General features: G+C 42.4%; 1 pseudogene; it reads right to left on the bottom strand.

Annotated features, from left to right (window-relative positions):
- Window positions 1-13,590, bottom strand: part of LOC123632039 — a 53,213-nt pseudogene extending 39,623 nt beyond the window's left edge.
- Between the last annotated feature and the right edge of the window lie 905 nt (window positions 13,591-14,495).

Below are 14,495 nucleotides of genomic sequence, written 5' to 3'. Positions count from 1 at the left end.
GATGAGAGACGTATCAGAGATCTGGCCCAGCATGGCTTTCGAGGGAAGGAGACTGAGCTCAGCAAGGCACAGACCCCGAAGGAAGGAGTTTGAAAAGCAGGAGGTGTCCCGGCAGAGGAAGGATGCTTCCTGACTGTCCAGAGTGACAAACAAAAAAAAAGAGTGCTATAAAATCTCCGGGGAGAGTCTTAACAGGATTGTGGCAGGGGGGTGTTTACTTAAACGATATGTTATCTGAGCTCTCCCTGTACACTGTCAGGAAGTCAACTGGTGTTTATCAAGTGCCTATTGCCAGTCCCCTGGAAGCCCCGGAGGCCGATAACGTGGAATCAGAGTCCTCTGGTGAAACTTGAGACTTTGTTTCTTATGGTACTTTATCTTATTTGAATTATATTTTTTTTAAATATATTTTTTCTCGTCCCTACAGAAAAGATCTCCATGAGGCTTACATGACATAAGTTTAGGAGCAGAAATTACCCTTCACCTATCTTTAGATCACCTGCGCAGCTGTTTTTAGTCTCCTAGCATAAAGTAGGCGCCAGATAAATAGTTGCTGAATTATACTGCTTTCAAGAAGCTACTAGCAGAGAGCAAAGCAGTCTCTACATACGGTATAAGGAAGCCTCTTTTCCGTCCTTAAGAATACAAAAATGTCCTGGTAAGGATAAATACAGTGCATTACTCAGGAGGGCCTCTTTCCTCTGAAAACATGTAAATTTTGACCTGGCTGGGATACATTCTGATCTGAGAGCAGGCATGGTATAGAATAGTGCTTCTCAACCCTTAATGTGCACACGAATTACCCAGTTTTCCCATCAAAATGCAGGTTCTTGTTCAATGGGTCTGGGGGGCGGGGTCTTGAAAATGGTCCCTTTCTGACAAGCGCCTGGGAGATGTGGACCCGACAGTTCATGGACTGCACTTTGAGTAGCCGGGTTATATGGCTTTGTCACTTCCAACCCTAGTATTCTCATGTATTTTTATTTTCAAACTCCCCAAATACTAAGACCTATCACCTGATAGTAGCAGCACTATGATATTCACCTCCAGCACTTTGGTTGTTCAAACATTCTGATCTCTAATTTTCATTCATTACCAAGGTTTAATATTTAATATTTTAGACATCTATTTAGGGAGAGGAGTGGATGAAATAGAGACTGTCCATATCCTTTCTTCCTTTTTTTAAGAGAACTATTATTATGGCCAAGTTATTTCACAGTGATCTCTTTTCTCTACCTTATTTACATAAAAGAGAAGTCCATTCTCTCTGAGTAGTTCGTGTTTCTCTTAAAGCCCAGTAACGGACCAGTGGACCACTCGTGTACTTAACGGAGTTTGGGAAAACACTAATAAATAAAATGTTATCAAGAAGAAACCATTCATTACTACCATAGAATAACAAATACCACAGATTAAAAAAGTGATGCTTCATTCCATGGGCCTAATCCCATATTTTCCCAAATAGCTGATGGTTCTCAAGCTTCACCTTCTCCAAGCAGTTTTTTTGATGTGTCAGCACTAAAGCCTGTCTATCACCACAGAGAATTTGTGGTGGCCTCCAGTGCCAAAGCACATGACGTAACCAAATTAGTAATTTAAAAATAACTATAATGAAGGTAATATGATCCACAGATAGATGAGTGAGTAGATATACCAGGGATCTTAATTAGTTAAAATAGTTAAACCCTTTCCATGCCCTAGAAATATTCTTATTTCTAGGAAAAAAAAGAAGAAAAAAGAAGGTACACAAGTATGTAGTTGTTATGCTTTAGCAAAAAGAAATAATTTAAAATTCAAATATGTATTTATTCTACCAGCTCTCTTATCTAAGCACCACCACCCCCCCAAAGAAAAAACAAACCAAGACACATCTTTGGAAAGATTAGATAATATTCTCCAAGGACACTGGTTCCTAACAATCTAGTAATTTGGAGAACCCAGCAGAAAGCATAGTTAACACATCACTTCCCTTTTTATTCCCTCTCATTCTCTCCTAGCTCATGTGTCTCAGGGTCTCAGGTGAGCTCTTCCCACATCTTAGTTTCCTGTCAATTCATGATCGAACGTTCTTGCCAACACCTGAATTTAATTTTTGGTCTGCTCTTCACTCTTCCATCCTCCACTATCATGCAATTTTTATTTTTTCATTCATTCATTCATTCAATCATTCATTCAAATTTTGGTACAGTTAAAAGGCTGCCAAAGCAAAACAAAAAAAGATCACTTAGAGTAAAAAGATCTGAGTTGAAGAAGTCCTAACCAAACCATTATCACATTATCTGCTTTTGTACTTTGAGTGAGTCTTTTAATCTCTTTCAATCTCAATTACCTCATCTACAAAATGGAGACAATTATTCCCAGGATTGTTATAAGATTAAATGAAATAATGATGTGAGTACTCTTTTAAAACTAAAAAGGTTCTATTTATTTTTAAATGGTGTAGGTCAGTTTCTCAAACTGGTTGCAAAATTTTATTCAACAGCAAAAGATATGTTTCGACTTGCTCTTCAAATGGAGATAGAAGGAGTTCCAGCATCAGATTATTCTATCTTTATTCACCTAACCTCTAAGGTAAGAGGTTAGGACCCTATTCAAGTAGAGACTGACTAGAAAGAAGAACAAAGGAAAGGCCACAATGTTGGATTTTTAAAAACAATCACATCAACAACAGTAAACTCTTAATATTTTTTAGCTTTGCTACACTGTATCTGAGGACATCAATGTTGTTTAATAAACAAAACTAGATTAGAACTGGTTCAAAGGTGAGCCTGCTCAGGCTCCTCAGGCGCTAGATCTAGCCAAGGATTTCAGAGGCACGTGTTGAGATTAACGCACGGAGGATCAACATCAGTTCCTGGGTTGTTCTGCATTATTATCTCTGGATTAAGAGATGATTAAAGAAAAGGACACTTTCAAAAGGCAGACGCTGAAGACAGACCCCACAGTCATTTCTAATAATGCGTTTATAGCAAATTATGATGAAATGATACAAGCATATAAACCTACAGCAATTACAGAGATGACAAACCACAAATACTGACCTGGTGTGGGAATTCAGACCCACAATTATGTCATCCTTCTCCCTGCAAGGAAGTAAGATATACAGTTAGGTGTGGTTTGTTTTGTTTTTTTTTTTAAAGGAAGCGCTAAGGAAAAAGCTGCAGCTTCGGGTCCACAATGTTCCGTGGTCATTACACAAAATAGAGGCTGCTGCCAAGAGAAAAAGAGGTTTCAAAACTGCCTGGTTGTTGTCACTGCTTTGTAAATGTGTGAATGAACTTTAAATGTACAGATTTTCTTTTTAAATTACAGATTGAATTTGGTGGCTGGAGTATTAATATGGGTGTATAAATACTTTTACGGTCTGAACTTATTTTTTCTTATATTTCAAAGGGCTTTAAGCTTTTAGAATAGAATATATCCTCATATATATGTCTATGATAGTTCTCATTATTTCACTGAAACATACAGTTTCATTCAATATTTTGAAATAATCCATTTTAAAAATCTTAGGCTGATCTAATTTCACCTCTTACCTCTCAAGAATGCCACATAATTAATGGAATAATGTAATAACTGTATAGGTGAATTACCACTAATTATTACTAATTTTCAAAAGGGATTCTGTAACTTATTGATTTTTCAGTGATACAGCTGCCATACGTAATTGGAGTATGTTTAAATATCATGGGTTATGGGTCTCTAATAAACTTATAACTTACTTTTTTAATCACCAATTTTCTTATTAGGCTCTACTTACTGAAGAAAATGTTTTTATTTTTTCTTTTATCAGATAACTTGTCTCCAAGGTATGGCAAAGGCTCTATTACATGTGTATGCAGAAAGAGAGAGAGCTCAAACTCAATACATAGCATATCCTAGAACATTTTAACACCCAGATTTGAATGGCTGGTCAGTCGGACTAATCAAGAAGGCTAAAGAAAGGAAAAGGGATTTGATTTCAAGAGATAGTCTCACAGCTATAAGTAGGCTTAAGAAAGCAAACTGATAATCGAGCTTGCCTTTTACGATTGGAGCAGAATTTGTGCGAATGGTGGCTGGAGGTGTGGGAAGGCCAGGGGAGGTTTACGTCAGAACCTACACACATTCTGAGATGGAAACTCTATTATACTTTCCATGATTTCCCTATTAAAAAAGACTAACCTTCTGGAAGGATAGATGTTAGGCGTTATTTATCTGTTTATCACTGGTAGCCCTTAGCGCCATTTAGAACTAGAGTGTTTTTACTCTCAAAGAGAAGTTGTTTCTGCTGCACCTTAAATAATGATTTGAAAGTGGAAAAGTTTAATGGTTTCCCCTAAAAAATTCTCTATTAGCTAACTATTACCAAAAACAAACAGTGCACAGGAAGCCTAGAATTATGGTCTCGTGGATGCAGGCTTAATAAATGATACTCCGAATCATTAAATTGCAAAAACATTCTAAGCAAATTGGGTCCATGCGAATGAATTTGGCAATTAATCTCAACTTAAAATTTTTAGAAATTTTCATCAGTTTTGCTTCTGAAACCAAAAACTTATGACTTTATTTAAAAAGTTTCTGCAAGTTTAGATAAGTCTCTTCACTAAAATGGAGTGTCAGGTTTCTCAGGCGTAAGAGGATACAGTATCTTCCTCACTGGGTTGCTCTGAGGATTAAGGAAAATGATGGATGTGGAAGGCCTATAACAACCAAGGGTTATATAAAGTTATACTATTATTAATAAATAGTCATTTCCATTTCTGTTGTAAAATTCAAAGCACAGAAACAACTGTAACATCGGTTAATAACTAACTTAACTGAAAAGCAATAAAATTTTAAAGAAAAACTTTAAAATGTAACACAACTGATATGGTTTGGATGTTTGGCTCCTCCAAATCTCACGATGAAATGTCATCCCTGCGTTGGATGTGGGGCCCGACGGGGGGTGCCTGGGTCCTGTGCCGATCCCCTCAGGAGTGGCCGGTGCCCTCCTGGCAATAATGAGTAAGGTCTCCCTTTATTAATTCCCGAGAGAGCAGGTTGTGTGGAGCCTGGCACCTCCTCCTCCCTCTCTTGTTCGTCTCTTGCCATGTGACACACCTGCTCCCCCTCACCTTCCACCTTGACGGGAAGCTCCCTGAAGCCCCCACCAGAAGCAGCTGCTGATGCAATGCTTCTTGTACAGCCCACAGAAGCATGAGCCCAATAAATCTCTTCTCTTTATAAATTACCCAGCCTCAGGTATTCCTTTATGTCAACGCAAAATGGACTAATACGATGATATTCATGAAAAGTGTTGGGAAGTATTTTTTAAACTATCAGAATACTGAAATTTTCAGAACATAACGGCATATAATATCTATTGATAACAGAGGAATTATGAAATGCTTATACAAATAACTAAGAATACTCCCGACAACAGTGACTAGTTTATGTGGGAAATTTTTCAGCTTCCTGCTCAACTCCTTTCAAGACCTCTCATTCTATAATGTATTGTCTACACCGTGGTCTTCAAACCTCTTAGAACTGTGATTTAAAAATATATATATATTAATGTGTAATGTATAAAATACTTAAAGGCAATCTATACTGGGATGAGTATCATAACTATAGTGGATGACATTGTACATTTCAAATTTTTTTCAAGTTAATATCAGTGGTGTTTTGTGAACAGGGCTAATAAGAATGTCACTATTATTATTATTATTACTACTTTATTTTTTCGAGATGGGACCTTGCCATGTTCCCCAGGCTGCAGTACAGTGGCTATTCACAGTTGCGATCATAAAGCAACACAGCCTCGAACTGCTGGGCTCAAGCAATTCTCCTGCTCCAGCCTCCCAAGTGATGGGGTCTATAGGCACGTGCCATCACGCCCAGCAGAATGTCATTATTTTTACTTCAGAGAAGCTGTCACCATTTCCATTTTTTGTTGTTCCACGACCATCTGATATGCTGAGTAAGACTGTGCCTTTGTTAATTTGTTTATTATTAATAGTCATAAAACTTAATTTCATTATTTATACATAAAAGTGAATATAAATATTAATAGATCTGCTATTTCCTTCTTACACTATAATGGGGCATCTTGTCCACCGCAATGAAACAAAGAGAACACTCCCTTTCAGAGGCCTTTGCTTTACAAGGCCGGTGCTCTCAGAAGCTGGATACCTACTCCGTGTGACTTCAGAGGCAACGGGAAACTTCCACCACAAAATTAAAAGAGTATCTCGTATCTTTCATTGTATCGTCCTTAAAAGACAAGTTTTTAAATGCAAATATTCACTGGGCCTAACCTTGCAAAGTTAATCTCAAATGCACTTTCTATTTCCCGGACATCAGAATTTTAAATCTTTGATTCACACCACGGCATAATGAGCATGGGTTACATAATTTGTGGGGCCCAGGGCAAGACCTCTTGTTCAAAAATTAGGAATTTCAAGATGGTGACACTGGAGCATTCAGCCAAGCCCCAGGTCCCTCTAAGAGTGGCCCATGAAGCTGACCCAGGATGTAACTTAATACTTTTATAACAAACTGAGAATTATCAGGGGAAGAGAATAAAGAGCAGGTATATACTAAAGGTAGACTGTCCAAAACAGTAGAGCCTAGAGGATATAAATATATGTATACACAGACATACATACACACATATATAGATATATCACCCCTCTCTAAAATTTTGTCTAAGCTGGCCTCATTCCTATCTGGCTTTATCTAGCTATTAACATATCTTGGTAATACGTTAGCTGATATCAGTTTATCCATTTCCCATGGCAGGGCTATTTTCATATTTATAGGGAACAATAAAAAAATTACTTTAAAAGTAAAGGAAAAATTATTTTTCAGGTAGTCTTTTAGTACCCTGAGAGGCCCAGGTAACATCTGGGGGCAGGGTGGCTTCCCTGGTATCTCCCAGGCCATCTCTCCTGTGACCCACCTGTTACTTCATCTGCTAGTATGGTGAATCTTGCTACTGCGATCATTAATTAGAGGGGCACAGTTTTGTCTCCATTTGGAGGTAGTTTTATTTTTCCATAAAAAAGTAATGTATTTTCATAGCACATTTTCACAAACTTCGACAGATCACCCATAGAACTAACAATATCAGAGACTCAGGGAAGCAAAGAGATAAACAATTGCTGTCCTTTTCCAGTTTGCCAGGTGTTCTAGCTAGCAAACTCTGTTACCCTGTTGGCAACAAATGCCTCTTCAATTACAGGATCCAATTACTTGTGAATCAGTCCAAATTTGAAGCTTTTGACCATATCAATGAATTTTAGTGAATGCTGTAATTTAATATGAAATTATAACCTTGAGGACTATCAACATACACATGATATTTAGATCTACATCATGATATATATATGCTAGTGTTATGCATAAAAAGGTACTTATATGTTTTCTAATGTATTTTTAACAAAATTACTCAAATGGATCAAGTATGTTTATGTTTGTGTGGGTTTTTTTTATATGACAGATAATTTAACAAGAAATATATTTCATCACTGGATAAAATGCATAATGTTCCACTTGGCAATGCCTACAAGCTTAGCGTATATATGAATTAAACTCAGTCATCAAAGCCATCTCCAAGTTGTATATGGATTACTATGGTTTACTTTTCACTACAATGTGCTGTAAATTGTAACCATCTACATTCCAGTAGGCACCTAACACCATAGCATCTAAATTGAAGAAAGCAATCCAAAACAACTCAGGCCCTTTTACACTAGCTTTTCTCTCTTAAACACAATATCAATATTTTCAAGAAAGTACCACAATGCCACCCCCTCATTTTGTTTACCAACTGTCTGGATACAGTATTGTCTGTGTTGCATATACTAACTTGTTCATAGTTCCTATATTATAATTTGTAAAAATAGTCATGGTGATTTCAAAAACAAGATATCACACCTTACAGGTATTTCTAATTATGAGTTCAGATTTTACTGCTTATTTTCAAAAACATTAAATTTCAATCTCATATTTTATGTACATCTGTATATATAAGGACATTGCTTCAGAAAAGAAGATATAGTTATGGTGATTTTAGTTGTTGATAAAACACACATTTGAGTATAGTCCAATTTGGAATATATGTTCTCTGAGCACACAGCTGGAAGAAGAGGGTGTTTACCTTGATATTCTCTTAGAGGGAAGAAACATCGACAGAAACTTGTACAGTCTCCATTTATTTCAGCTGGTCACCACTATTTGTGGTATCGGCTGAAATCATTCCCATTAGAAATGCATGGATGTTGTTAACTACATTTTTGTAATTTGGTTGTTACATTTAAACGTCTCCATCCTGCCAAGAGAGTGTCTAAGAGTTCTGCTCAAATGAGCTGACTTCTAATCATCCATAATCATGTTTTTATCAAGTTCCTTCCAAACTTTATATAACCCCATTATTTCTAAAAATGTTTTTATTTTCTCACAACTATAAAAAGGGAACAAGTTATTTCAAAAGAAGAATTAAAAGAGACACTTGGTAAATTAACTATATATTTATACTACTACCTCCATCCATATTTTTTTAGATTCATTTCAGTTTTCATAAGTGAAACTAAAAATACTTCAGAGAACTATAGGAAACATTAAGTATGTGTCATGTTCAAATTTGCTACAGGAAAAAATTAACAAATGAAAACCAAGACTCATTCACTAATTTACTAAAATAAATCAGCTTCCAAAGCATCCAGAAATTATTGAAGGAATAATGACATGTAATCTTGGAAGTTTCTATACTTTTCTTATAAACATGAGGTCTCTGGACTTCAAAGTGAAATTTAAATCAAATTTAACTCAATAAGTTCCTTGAAAAAAATTGACATTGTAATAGGACCCAATACCCAGCTGTTCTGTGGTCAAATCTGTCTCTTCATTCCAAGAGGAAAAATCTACAGAAACATATTGCTAGCTGGCTTTTTACTCCACATTGATCAAATTCTCTATCCTTAATTTTTAAAATGTAAAACAAGCAACTCATTTTTTATTTGGGAGGGGATTAATAAGATATACTTCATGTTTTCCAAATATTTTAAAGGACTAAAATTCATGTATTTGTTGGTGTGCAGTTTTTAGTAAAATACCAAAAGGAAAAAAAGGTGTGGATATTAAATCTTTGGGTTATGTGTTTAGGAAGTAGGCAGCCAAGAATCCTGCTTTTAGCACTGGCTGGGGCACTCATAGGCTATGGAACAGCAAATGCCGGGTGTCATCTCAGAAGTTTCAAGAAATACAGGAAATACATGCATCCAAGCAAACGCAGACTCAAACTGAAATGCTGTGGTTTTTCCCAAATATATAACTGAATTTATAGTCAACATACCACTATATGATACAATAAAATATTAGCATTTTTATTTTTCCATGTCATACTCTGTTATTGTTTTTAATGACAATGAAGTATGTACTGTTCTTCCTAGGTGGAAATAAACATGGAAGCGTGACGGCATGCATCCTAGATGTCATTTAATTTTGCTCTTGTAATATAACAGAAAAATAAAGCAGAATTTATCCTAACTTCAAGGCATGAAATGCAAAGTATTTTTAAAAGGAGTATTTAGTAGATACTGAAGGACTTTGATTTTAAAACCAGTTTTCAAGGCAAAACTATTAGAAAGGAACATAGATCAGTAGTTACCAGGAATTAGGTTAAGGGAAGAGGATGACATCAAAGAGGCATAGTGTGAGAGAATTTTTGGAGTGACAGAATTATTCCATAGCATAACTATGATGGTGGACACGTCATTCTTCCCATTTGTCAAAATTCACAGAACCTACACCATGAAGAATGAATTTTACTGTACATACATTAAAAATAAAATACAAACTAATTTTAAAAAAATAAAAATTTAAAATAAAATCAGCTTTCAAAGCAAACATTTGGTGTGGTTTACTATTTATTATTCAGTTATGCTGTGGCTTCTACTAAATGGCTGTGAACCAACAGGGGAAGAATAAATTACGTTCTTCAGAATAATCCTTCCAAATAAACATTTATAAGGTCTAGCTATTATTTCAAGGTCAAATGAATTAGCTGGATTATTTTTGTTGGTTATGCTTGCCTTTGACCCACAGATGACTACGGGATATACTTTCTTCCTAATCAGTAGCTCGTGGCGACTGACTCTGGCAGGGTTCAATCTGTGAGCTGCTGCTGTGGGCCCCTGGCTCCCCCAGGCTAAGGCTGACAAGAAGACCGAGCAGAAAAAGTGGGAGCGAGCACTGGTTGGTCACAGGTATCAACCTCCTCATCACAAAGAAACTCAGGAAGGGAGATTAAAATCGTTTTAATCAGCACGTATTATGTGCAATTCACACACTGCTCCCAGGCTTTCTGATAATTCAGGTGCAATCATTCCATTTCCAGTATCTGCTCATCCATCATATCAAAGTAATATGTTCTAACAACAACAGCAAGAAAAACACTCAGTTTTAAAATAAAAATTCTGACCTCTGGACAGTCTGAATAGAACTGCTATAGAAATAAATACACGAAGATAACAACAGATACACTTTATTTCTACACCCCCGTTCATTTCAAATAGTTTGTTAGAGTTTTAGAACATATTTTTCCCCCTACCAGAGAGTCTCTTTGGTGAGTCCAAGTGAGAAAACTGAAATCTGAATCGCCAAGGTTCATAAAGCCAATTGAAAAAGCCTCTTGCCGGGATCGTATAGTGGTTAGCACTCTGAGCTGTTAAAAAGTCTTTGCATTAAGTTATCTGAGGACCGACCCACTGTGGCTGCTTCCAATGCACCATAGCCTCTGCACGACAGTGCAAAGGCTGTGACATCAGTTTTGAGTCTTTAACATTCATACTTTATCACATGAACGTCAAACAGACCCAGGACAAATAAACTGAGGGTAGGGGCTTCCCTTACTCTTAGAAGAGTACTTTCCAATTATATATTTTGTTAACATCTTAAGAGATAAAAGCTGTATCTGCAAGTGATTAAAAGATGTTTTATATTCGTGGCTTGATTTCTGCTAAAATAAATGCGTAATTTAAACCACACATAATTCATAGCAATTTAGTCCTATTACAGAGTTCTAGCTTCTTTTTTATGATACTTACTAATTAAAACAGAGTGTTACTGCCATGCTGAGCCTGAGTCTTTGACATACAGGTTTAATGAATAAAATGTCCTGACACACAAATGAAAACAATGATGCAGGCAAGGCTGCAAGCTGTTATGTTTCAAGCGTGTGGTAAAGATTAAGGACATTCACCGAAGTTAAGAACTGTGCAGAGAAGGGACTCGAAATTTCTTTCCTTAAAGGAAGAAGTAAAGGATTTTTGAGAGAAATCTGAAATAGTCCTAATTTCTCTAACTTCTTGGCCCCTTGTTCCCAGTTGTCCCCTTACCCCCTCCAGGAATTTAAACTCATAAGAGTCACTTTTGAAGAATAAGGGGTATTTTAATATAATCCTGAATACAGGTTTAGATTGAAAATGGGAATCGGGACCATAATTAATTATGTTGCCAAGATTTTTAAACTTTAAGCAGACAGACTGAGGCAAATGACATTTCATAAAGAGTACAACCTTCTAAAAGTTCACGGATTAAAAGTCTGGTAAAATGACAGTATCTTTCTGACATTTGATTAATCCCATATGCAGAAGGACTGTGAGGAATTAATGCCGTTTTGGCGTTTTCACTTTCTGAAACCACTGTAATAAGAGACTGACATGCAATCAAGTATAAACACGAGTCCTCAGCGAGGGTTAGGGCCTTATTATCACTCTCAATAAACAGTAATGAATGATAATAAATGCCGATCGCCCTCGCTACCCTCTGCTCCATACACATAGCGTCCATCCATCTCTTCTTCAGGGATAACAGAGCAGTTGGATCCCACCAAACCCTCAGCAACCGCCCCCTTGGGAAGGAGGTTTTCTCTCCCCTTCTGGGACCCCAGGGAGGGCTCTGCTTGTCTGCAGGGGTGGAGAGCGGAGCAGGCCCCATTTATTTGCACTGACGACTCCCCCGTCCCGGGCGCTCAGGGGACGGGACGGGGCGGAGGGGGGGGGAGGGAAAGGGGGAGGAGGGGGGAGAGGGAGGAGGGGAGGGGAGGGGAGAGGGAGGAGGGGGAGGGGAGGAGGAGGAGGGGGAGGAGGAGGGGGAGGAGGAGGAGGAGGAGGAGGGTGCGGGGGGAGGAGAGAGCCGCGTGTCCGCCGAGATCAACTAAATGCAAAGGCAGATTGTCCCTGCCATCCAGCGGGACCGTCAGACAAGCAGCGAACAAATCCATCAACCCCATGAAGTTGCTAAAAACTCTGCAAAAGACACACACAGACAGACGTTTGCTCGGGTTCATTTCCCGCTCCAGGTCTCGGCTTCCGGGAGCCACTCGTGCCCGCAGCCAGGGTGGGCAGCGCCCCGCAGGGGCAGCTCGGCGCCAGCGGGCGGGGCCGGTGCGGGGCGGTGCGGGACGCTCGCCCCTGCCGGGGCCGGGTGCGGGCAGGAAGGGCGCACGAGCAGACGACATCGCCCCCCACCTCGGGCAGCTCGCGAGGCGCCCCAAGGAAACAGCTGGGACCCGGAGTCGCGGGCGCGGCCCCGCGTGTCGCAGCCGGGAGGGAAGGTGGCGCAGCCGGCGCGCCCCGACCCGCGCACGGACGGCCGAGGCCGCGACGCCGAGGCGCCCGGCTGCGGCGGGAGGGTCCCACCGGGGGCGGCTTTGCCCTCGGAGCGAAGTACGAGCCGGCCCCAGGCCCCCCGCTCCGCCCGGGGAAGTTTCTCTAACGACGCCGCCCCGACCTCGCGCCCTTCGCCCCCCGCAGCCGCCCCGCACACCCCGGCCCCGCAGACCTTCCCGCGGGCCGGAGGGCGCGGGCCTGGAGAGGGGGCACGGCGCTCCCGGCGGGCGGGCCTGCGCGGGGTGAAGGCTCCGAGGCTTCCCGGACCCCGCCGCACCCCGGGTCCCGGTCCCCGCGCCTTCCCCGCCAGCGCGACGTCCGTCCGCTGCCTAGCGTTTCTCGGGGCCGCCCCGCCACGGGGGCAGCCTGGAACCCGAGGGAAACCCGCCCCGCACCCCGCTGCCCGCAGCTCCCGGGAGCCGGCGCCCTTGGGAGCCCCGCCGGCCCTTCCGAATCAGGCCCGCAGGAGCCCGCGAGCGAGCGCCCCTGCGCCGGCGCTGCCGCTCGGGCGTCGGGCTCTGCCTGCTCTCGCCGCTCACCTCAGAGATCCGTCCGGCCTCCCGGGGGAGGCGGAGAGCGGCCGCCCCGAGGTGCGGCGCGAGCAGCCCGGCGCCGGCGTCCGGGAACTGGGTGACCAGAGGGAGGGGGCGGAGCGGGGAGAAGCGAAAAATTCCATCGGCGGAAGCGTCCCAACTTTGCCGCCGGCACAGCAAACTTCAAAGGCGGGCGAGGGCGCGCGGCGGGCGGCCACCGAAGTGGCCGCGAAGCTAAGCCGGGAGCCGCGCGGGCCGGGGAGTCCCGGGCGGAGCTGGGAGCGGCGGGAGGGCCTTTGAAAAGGCGGGGGGCGTGCAGGCGCCGGGCGGCGGGACGATGCCGGGCGCGCGGCTCGGTTCGCTCCGCTGTCTGGTGGCTCCGAGCGGGGAGTGTGTGTTCGCTCCGAGTGTCACCGCTGAGCCCGGAGCTGTCCCCTCCCAGCCCCGGCCGCTCCCGCCCCGCCCCCGCCGCCCGCCCCTCCCTCCGCTGCCCGCCGCCTCCCCCCATCCCTCCTTCCCTCTCCCGCTGCGCGCCAGCGCGCTCGCACACTCCTCTCTCACACACACGCGCTCGCACACTCCTCTCTCTCTCACTCCTCTCACACTCCTCTCTCTCTCACACACATATGCACACACTCCTCTCTCACACACACACGTGCGCACACTCCTCTCTCACACACACTCCTCACACACACTCCTCGGACACACACACACTCCTCTCACACACGCGTGCACACCTCTCACACTCCTCTCTCTCACACTCCTCTCTCACACACACACGCGCACATACTCCTCTCACACACTCCTCTGTCTCACACACACTCCTCTCACACACACACGCGCATACTCCTCTCACACACTCCTCTCTCACACACACACGCGCACATACTCCTCTCTCTCACACTCCTCTCTCTCACACACACTCCTCACACACACTCCTCAGACACACACACGCGCACATACTCCTCTCACACACTCCTCTCTCACACACACACGCGCACATACTCCTCTCACACACTCCTCTCTCACACACACACGCGCACATACTCCTCTCACACACTCCTCTCTCTCACACCCACTCCTCTCACACACACACGCGCACATACTCCTCTCACACACTCCTCTCTCACACACACACGCGCACATACTCCTCTCACACCTCTCTCACACACACTCCTCTCACACACACACGCGCACATACTCCTCTCACACACTCCTCTCTCACACACACGCGCGCACATACTCCTCTCACACACATATGCACACACTCCTCTCTCTCACACTCCTCTCTCTCACACACACTCCTCACACACACTCCTCTCACACA

This window comes from Lemur catta, chromosome 2 (assembly GCF_020740605.2).
Source record: "Lemur catta isolate mLemCat1 chromosome 2, mLemCat1.pri, whole genome shotgun sequence".
NCBI lineage: Eukaryota > Metazoa > Chordata > Mammalia > Primates > Lemuridae > Lemur > Lemur catta.
Note: the sequence above shows the minus strand (reverse complement) of the source record. Positions and strands in the feature narration are given on the sequence as shown.